Source organism: Neomonachus schauinslandi, chromosome 4, assembly GCF_002201575.2.
Source record: "Neomonachus schauinslandi chromosome 4, ASM220157v2, whole genome shotgun sequence".
Taxonomy (NCBI): domain Eukaryota; kingdom Metazoa; phylum Chordata; class Mammalia; order Carnivora; family Phocidae; genus Neomonachus; species Neomonachus schauinslandi.
In genome coordinates this window covers 18,968,342-18,977,254 of record NC_058406.1, presented here as the reverse complement: position 1 = coordinate 18,977,254, position 8,913 = coordinate 18,968,342, and the positions used below count along the sequence as shown (strand labels likewise).

The following is an 8,913-nucleotide window of genomic DNA, read 5'->3' as shown; positions in this document are numbered from 1 at the left end:
CTGATGCAATCCCCTGACCACACTGCAAGGCCACGTCCTTCTGCCCTCCTGGCTGCACCCCCTGACCTTGGCCTCAGCAGGGAGGCAGGCAGTCTGCCAGGCCATGGGGGACCCGTCAGGGCTCTCACAGGAGGTGGCTTGGCCAGGGTGTGTGGCTGGACAGAAGGGGGGCTGGCCTCCCCAATCCTCCCCTTGCCTGAGCAGCCCCTGAGTAGCCCTGGCTGCCCCTGTGCCCACTGGCGGGCACTCCCAGGCTGTGGGCCCTGCGGCTGGAGCTAAAATTAGACTCAGCGGCCCATGTGGGCTCTCAGGGTCGGTTGGGGTCAAGGCCTGGGTGCAGCCGGTGCCCCCTGCCTGGGGGGCTGGGAGTGCTCTGGGTCCTAGTCCTCTCCCACCCCGCCGCTGTCCCCCACTCAGGCAGCTCGGCCCCTCCCCCCCACCCCTCTCAGCTGGTCCTGCACCCTCTGACTTGCAGCTATCCCGGTGCCGACACCGGGGACCCTGCCCCACGCTCCTGTCCCATGGCCCCCCAGCCCTGCCGGGCGTCTCGGTCTTCTCCCCCGTTCCCTCTCAGGGCAGCATCTGGCCTGACTGGATCTCTTTCCCAGCCTGGCTCCTCCCCTGCCAGCCCTGATTCGTTCCTGCCTGGGAGGCAGGGTCTCCTCTTAACCCATTCCAAACCAGTTTCCTCGATGGTCAATAATCCTCACCAGCAGGACCCACACCTCACAGATGCCTCGCGCTATCACAGCTTCTGAACCCACACATCAACGCTCCAAGGCTGAGGTTTAGCACTGCCATTTTTCACAGGTGAGAGAAGTGAAGCTCAGAGAGGGTGGTATCTTCCTAACATGTGGCAGGGCAGGGACTTGAACCCTGAACTCCTGACCTTCCTCCTTAGAGCTTCCCACTGGTCACCCCAGCAGGGGGGTCCGAGTGTGGGGAGTCTATCAGTCAACAGATGAGAAAAGTGAGGTGTGAAGTGAGGGGAGGGGCAGGTGGGGGCGGGATGGAGTGGGTGGTACTGGGTAAGATGCTCTCAACTATTCCCAGGATTAGCCCCACCTCATCCAGCTGCAGCCTTTTCAGGCCCACTTCTGGCACCTCTCACTCAGGTGTCCAGGTAGGTCTGCCCTTGCCTGGAGCTCTGGCGGGAAGGTCTTGATGCTCATCCTCCAGTCCATATGGTAAGTTCTGCCCGACGTTGAACTTGGCTATCCATTAGTCCACGGCCATTGAGGGGTTCCCCTGCTCAGTTCCTTAGTCTGTGCTCTGAGAGGGGGGTCAGGAATGGGTGATGTCACCCACTAAAGAATTGCTGAGGTGAAGGGGGAGACACAGCCCCTGGCTGCCAGGAGCCCCAGTCTGCTGAGGGAGGCCATGTGGAATGGGCCGACCTAGAGCGAACTCTGCCTCCACCTCTGAACAGCTGGATGATGTGGGGCCTCTGTCCCCTCATCTCAAGATGGAGGTAAAGATCTTCACCGTGAGGTGGTTTTCAGATTAAATCCAGGCCTATCCCAGGGGGTCCCTCAACAAGTGGCCACCTCCTTTCCTTGCTTGCCTGCCCCTGATCTCAGAGGGCCACTGATCTGACCAGGGAGAATGTTTTGCCCTACGTGGGAATGTTTTGCCCTCAGTGGGAATGTTTTGCCGTCCCATGGGCAGCATGTCCTAGGGAAGAGTACAGTTCATTCACCCAATGTCCTCAAAATGGCCAGCACAGGGGAAACCTGGCCTCTTTGCCTACAGCGTCCATCACTAAGTGATGGACTGACTTTCCCTGCACACATCAGGCTTTCCCAAGGGGAGAGAGGCCTTTGCACTTGCTGTTTCCTGCTCCTTCCATTCACCCTGCTCAGCTAACTCCACCTCATCCGACAGGAATCAGCTCCCCTCCTACAGGAAGCCTCCCTGACTCTCCTTGGGCTGGTTGGGGCCCTCCTCTAGGTTCTTATGCCACTTCTTCATCCTTCTATCCCTGTACTCATTCATTCATTCATTCATACAACAAGTACTTTTTTTAAAAAAGATTTTATTTATTTATTTATTTGAGAGAGAGAGAATGAGAGAGAGCACATGAGAGTGGGGAGGGTCAGAGGGAGAAGCAGACTCCCCGCTGAGCAGGGAGCCCAATGTGGGACTCGATCCAGGGACTCCAGGATCATGACCTGAGCTGAAGGCAGTCGCTCAACCAACTGAGCCACCCAGGCGCCCCCAACAAGTACTTATTAAGTCCTAAATGTGGGCCAGGTTTTGTGCCAGGCCCTGGAGATATGACACTGAAGAACAGTAAGAGCTAACGTTCCTATTACACTTACTATGTTCTACACGCAACTCCAAGTGCACGTGTATTAGCTCGTTGAATCCTCTCCTAGGGGGTTCTGAGGAAGGTACTGTTATTATCCCCATCTTTTTTTTTTTTTTAAAGATTTTATTTATTTATTTGACAGAGAGAGAGATAGCGAGAGCAGGAACACAAGCAGGGGGAATGGGAGAGGGAGAAGCAGGCTTCTTGCCGAGCAGGGAGCCCGATGTGGGACTTGATCCCAGGACCCTGGGATCATGACCTGAGCCGAAGGCAGACGCTTAACGACTGAGCCACCCAGGCGCCCTATTATCCCCATCTTATAGACGGGAAAAGAGAGGCCCAGGCAGCTTAAGTAAGTTGCCTGAATTCCCACTGGATTAGCCAGGATTTGGACCTAGGCAGTCCATTCCTTCAGCCATCACACCATCCTGTCTCCTGAGTGAGACAGGTATACCCCCATTCTTGCAGAAGGCACCGTCTCTGAGGAAATCAGGATCCAGGCAATCACAGGACGAGGGGGGCGGGGAGCATGGGAGTGCACCGAGAGACACCTGCCCTAACGCTTGAAGGACACAGTACGTTTCTTAGAAGAACCAGTGTGGCTGCCTGGGTGGGAGCAGACGGGAAATGGCAGGAGTAGAGGCAGGGACTGCTTTTTCTTATGACTGTCGCCCCCACAAGTCATTCATTCCCTCATTCCACAACTCTCCTTCTTGGCTTGTACCGTGTGGGCCAGGTGGGCTCTCAGGGCGGGGAGCAAAGCAGACAAAACCTTGCCCTTATGGAGTTCACGTTCCAGGGAGGTGAGAGCGGCAATGAGCAAAACAAATAAAAAATCTCACGTTATTTGGCAAGAAAGGCTGTGGAGAAGGGGGGTGGGGAGCTGCAGTGTTAGATGGGACGAGTGGGGAGGGGCGCCCTGAGAAGGTGACGTTGGAGGTGAGGGAGTGGGTGCGCAGTGCAAGGTCGGGTCACTCCAGCAGGGCGGGGAGAGGCACACGTTCTGGGGGTGGGTGGCGTGGACGTGCACCGTGAGAGACATGATCTGACTTGTTTTTGAGGCACCGCTCGGACTCCAAGGAAGAAGTTGCCACAGGGCAGAGGCAGAAGCGGGGAGCCATGTGGGCCCAGGGGAACCACGCCAAGATAGGGTGGGGAGCCGAGGTAGGGGAGAAGGCCAGGAGTCCAGCTCTGAGGCTAGGAATTCCGTCTCATTCACCCTTCTCATCCCAGCACTAGGGTAATAAATGGCCAACAAACTTGTTGAATGAGTGAATGAATGGACCGGTGGACAAAGCTGGGAGGGCTTGGAGGCCAAGGCCAGTGGGCCAGGGGCTGGGTAGGGGACTCCTGCTCCCCCAGCTCTGGGTACCCTGGCTGGCTCCTGCCTGTGTCCACACTTGTGTACACGCACAAGCCAACTCCTACCTTCGCCCCTGCAGGGGAGGCCCTCAGACTAGCTGGGCCCTGGGCTTGTCTGGCCTGCGATTCACATGGTTGCCCAGCGGCTTGGATGGAGGAAGAGAAGGCAGGGCATCCTGGCAGGCAGGACTGAGCTGGGCTCATTCTAAAAATACACCGCCGGGCTCTGCCAAAAGCTCTGGGGGCCTCTGTCGAGCTCTTAGGGCTCATCAAAGCCACCCGGAGTTCCTGTCCTATGCCTGGGCTCTGATCAATGGCCCGATAGCCCACAGTTTGGGGACAGGGCAGGAAGGAAAGGACAGCAGGGAGGAGGAGGAGGAGAAGGCTCAGGCTCTGGTTCAGTGAAGGGAGGCTTCTGGGAGAAGGCAGCACTCTTGTTTCCCGCAGGGCAGGGTCGAAGCCGACCTTGAGTGGACTGGAGACCAGGAGGTGGTCCGGATGGCATCCCGGAGCTGGAGCACTGCAGTGTTTGCTTCGGGGCTACGGTGTGTCACGCTGCGGGGGGGCTGCCCGAGCAAGGGGGTGCTCCCTGCCTGAGGTGCCAGGTATCGTGTTGGCCAAGTGCCCAGGCGGAAAATGGGGGTTAACACCACCGTGTTTGATCTGGAGTATTCCCTCTTTGCACCCTGGTTCTGCCTCCCTCCTGTCTTTCCTTCTCTGGAATGGGCCTGAAATTTCCAGAAAGAATGCATCTAGTCTTCCAAGAGAAAGGGGCCTGGAGCGTTAGCTCAGGTGCTCTTAACAAGCTGTGTGTTCCTGTGCAAGTTACTTCACCTGTCTGTGCTGCTGTTTCCCTCTCTATAAAATGCCAAGAATAGCACATTCTTCCAAGGCTTCCTGGGAAGAGGGTTCAATGAGATCATGAATGGACAACCTTCAGTACACCGTGCCTGGCACGAAGCCGGCACCTAACAAATGCATCCTCTGTCCTCCTCAGACCCCAGGAGAGGTGAGCCGGCCTGCACCAAGCTGTCCAGATGGGGTAGATCAGGGCTAGGACTTGGACTTTCTCCCCTGTGCCCATGTTCTTCCTACTGTATCTCCATCTCTGTTCGGAAAGAAAGATACTTGGAGCTCCAGGAGAGGATCACCATGGCAACCCATCTGCTGCTTCTCATCCGCCGCTGTTGTTTCCTCCAGCTCTGAGCTTTCTGGGTGTCTCACTGCAGAATTCACACGTGTGGGGGGCTGGAGGCCATGGGAGGCTCTGGGGTCTCAGCTCTCACTTGCCTGAGCACTGATAACCCCAAAGCACGGCGAATCCCCACAGGACTCTATGATAGCAATCCAGCTCCAGCTAAAGTTGAGTCTCCCCCTGAGGCCCCACCAGGATGCAGAGCGATTCCTGCCTATAGCGGAGAACTCACACCTGGAACCCAGAGCTGGGACAGGCCCAGGAAGCAGCCCAGGGGCCCAGGGGATGAGAGTCAGGGAACGCAGGTCTGGCCCCTGCCACTCCCCCAGGTAGAGCTGTGTGACCTTGGACCAGTCACACCCTTTTCCTGGACCTTCACTTTCTCTCCATCATCCTAACGTAGTAGCAAGACTAGCTTTTTAGAGGAAAAAGATCTGGAATTCTTACTGAGAAGTGATTCTGACAGTTTGGAAGCCCAATCCTTCCCTTTCCCATCCTATGAACACTTGACTTTGTCAGGAAAAATGTGCAAAACTTGGAAGTGAAGCAATGAGGAGACTGTGTATACTTTCATCATTCTCCTGGGGCATCATCCAAGAAGCCCCCAAGGGTCATGTGACCCCCTACGTACTGGGGGCCCAGACATTTTATAAGTATGAGAAATAAGACTAAGTTGTAGGGGTGCCTGGGTGGCTCAGTTGGCTCAGCATCTGCCTTCAGCTCAGGTCATGGTCCCAGGGTCCTGGGATCCAGCCCTGCACCAGGTTCCCTGCTCGGCGGGGAGCCTGCTTCTCCCTTTGCCCCTGCCTGCTGCTCCCCCTGCTTGTGCTCTCTGTCTCTGTCAAATAAATAAAATCTTTTAAAAAAGACACTAAGTTGTAGGAAACAGGTAAGATACAAATGATTTTTATCTAATAGCAGCGATACAAATGATTTCTGACCAGTAGAGATCATCCCAAAGGTTGTAAGTCATGCCCTGTAGGGTATTTGCCAGGTTGGAATCTGACTAGCAGTCTTGTTCCAGCATTCTCTGTGCTTCATGGACCATTCTCAGTGAGTCCCCTGAACCAGCTCTGTCATCCGACAGTTTCCTTATGAATGAGTGAAATACAACTTTGACGCGTGCTTGCTAGGGTACGATCATTTTTTCTAAACACTTGGATGACTATAATTTGATAGGTCAGTGAACCTCATTTTCCTCTTCTGTAAAATTCAAGAGAGGAATTCAAGGGAATTTAAAGGAGGGGCCGGTACATTTGCTCCCCGGGGCCAGGCATGATGGAGCTCTTTGGATCCATGATTTCATTTAAGCCTCAGAGTAAAATTGCCACCACGGGCATCTGTTGTCCCCATTGAACAGGTGAGCTTAGCAAGCTCCTGAGAGGTGACGTGACTGCCTCAGGGCTACACAGCCAGTGAGTAACAGAGCCTAGATTTGAGCCACTGCATCTCAGGGGCCTAATTCCTGCTTCAGAGGTTTATTATGGAGCTGGATGAAGGAGACAATGCAGGGGAAAGGGTTTGGCCAACTGGACTGGCATGTGCACATGTGAGTAATTACTGTCAGCCAAGGCTACCTTCTTTTTTTTTTAAAGATTTTATTTATTTATTTGACAGAGAGCATGAGAGGGAACACAAGCAGGGGGAGTGGGAAAGGGAGAAGCGGGCTTCCTGCAGAGCAGGGAGCCCTATGCGGGACTCGATCCCAGGCCCCTGGGATCATGACCTGAGCTGAAGGCAGAAGCTCAACTGAGCCACCCAGGCGCCCCCAAGGCTACCTTCTAACCAGCCACACCTAGACACACAGCCCAGGGCCTGGGTCCCCCACCCCTGGGATGTGGGTCTCTGCTTCTTATAGGGTGGGTGGGTGTGTCTTAGCTGGAGAAAGCCAGAAGGGGTTGAGGTGAGCAAGCTTCGCTGAGCCGGCCTCTCACAAACAGGACACCATCCCTGCCTGAAACTGCAGGCTGAGCTTTCAGCCCTGGCCCCTCCTTTGGGGCCTGTATTCCCGGGACAGGGGTCTTAGGGTGGAGGCTGGAGGATAGCAGGACCGGACAGGCCAAATAAAGGAAATTTCAAACCACAGTCAGAGTCATTCTGTTCCCTCCTCCTATATGTTTCACCTGAATCAGTCCCTCTCTGAAGGCTCCAAAGCCGTGCCCAGCCTCTTCAAGTTCCTCGACCCTTCCAGATCGGCCCACACCCAGACTCCTCGACCTCAGCCCTGGGTGCCAAGGAGTTAATCGACAGGCCGGCTAGGCAAGTGTTTACATAGCGGTCAGGCTGCTTGGAACCCCAGGTAATTAACAGTCTGCTTTTCAAAGCCAGGGCTCAATGCGGGGCTCCCTAGGGATGCCACTTGGCAGAGTAAACACAGCTTTCTGTTGGCTCTTTGAGGAGATGCCCAGCAGAGCAGTGGGAGCTGGGGCAGGAGGTAGGCTTCAAGGAGGAGATAAAGGGGGCTCAGTCCTATTTCTCTGGGAGTCTTGGCTCCATCTCCAAAGCCTGGCTCAACCGACATTCCTTAAGACATTATAATTATGGCTGCAATTGATGGGAGCCCATGCAAGGGCTGGGCCCCTTACAGACCTCGCCTCATTTAATCCCTGCCACCACCGGAAGAGCTAGGTGCTTGCATCTCTGCTTCCAGATTAGGGAAGGGGGATGCAGAGAGATGAAATCACTTGTCTAGGGTCACCCAGCTAGTGGTGGTAGAGCCAGGACCAAACCATGATCTCTCCGACATCAGACCTGCAGGACTTTATACTTTCCCTTATGGAAGAAAAAACTGTCTGTTGAGTACCTACTATGTGCCAAGCACCGTGTCGGACATTTTATTTCTTCTTTTTCTTTTTTTGAGATTTTATTTATTTATTGATTTGAGAGAGAGAGAAAGAGTGAAAGAGAGAGAGAGCAGGGGGATAGTGGCCCTGAGCAGGGAGCCCGATGTGGGGCTCGATCCCAGGACTCTGGGATCATGACCTGAGCCGAAGGCAGATGCTTAACTGACTGAGCCACCCGGGCATGCCGGACACTTTATTTCAATCTTTACTCTGGAAGTATCATTTTCTAGAACGTCTTTACTGTGCCATTAACATCAGAAGAGTGAGACAGTACAGTCCATGACTGGAGGAGGAAACACAGGCGTGAATCCCAGAAACAAGGACAGGACGGCCCCCTGGCAAGTTGCCTCTTGTAATCCCAACAGCAGCCTCATCAGGTCCCTCGGGTCCTGTTGGCCCCATCTCCAAACACACCCTGACGCTAGCCTGACTCCCACCCCCTGCCCCCACCCAAGTCCAGGCCGCCATCATTTTGTGTCTGGAGCGTTGCGTTGACCTCTGGCGTCTGCTTTGCTCTCGTCTCACTAAAATACTATTTCCTCACGGAAGCCAGAGGATCTTGTTAAAGTGTCAACTCCATCCCTCCTTGGCTGTAACTCTGTATTAACCATATCTTTTAATTTCCTGTATCTTGATGCTATGACATGGGGGGGGGGGCTTGCTGACACCCGAGGGACGGCCCCTCCCAAGGCTAGCCGTTCCTGGAGATAATAAACAAGACACTCTTTTTTCTTTTTTTAAAGATTTTATTTATTTGACAGAGAGAGAGACAGCGAGAGAGGGAACACAAGCAGGGTGAGTGGGAGAGGGAGAGGGAGAGGGAGAAGCGGGCTTTCCGCAGAGCAGGGAGCCCGACACGCAGGGCTCGATGCGGGGCTCGATGCCAGGACCCTGGGATCATGACCTGAGTTGAAGGCAAACACTTAACGACTCTTAACGACTGAGCCACCCAGGCGCCCCTAAACAAGACATTCTTGAGCTCGCCTTTCAAATGCAAGCCGATCAGTCCAGAGTCCCTACCCCCAGACACCTCCTGGAGGGCTCTCGGGCACAGGGCCACTCTCCCCCTGCACTATTCACCCCAGGGCCAGGTGCTAGACAACTGGGGACTGCCCCTCTGGCTCAGAGCCTGCGGACATTATGCATACTAGCCAATCCTAAACCACCTTCCCCTACCTTATCCATTCCTCCCACAGAAACCA

At 54.7% G+C, this 8,913-nt stretch overlaps 1 long non-coding RNA gene across 1 annotated transcript; it reads left to right on the top strand.

Annotated features, from left to right (window-relative positions):
- The first annotated feature begins 73 nt into the window (after positions 1-73).
- On the top strand, positions 74-3,441 carry LOC110574777. Its single transcript, XR_002479984.1, has 4 exons — positions 74-810; positions 1,054-1,187; positions 2,780-2,886; positions 3,373-3,441. It is a non-coding gene; the product is annotated as an uncharacterized LOC110574777 (long non-coding RNA).
- Positions 3,442-8,913: the final 5,472 nt, after the last annotated feature.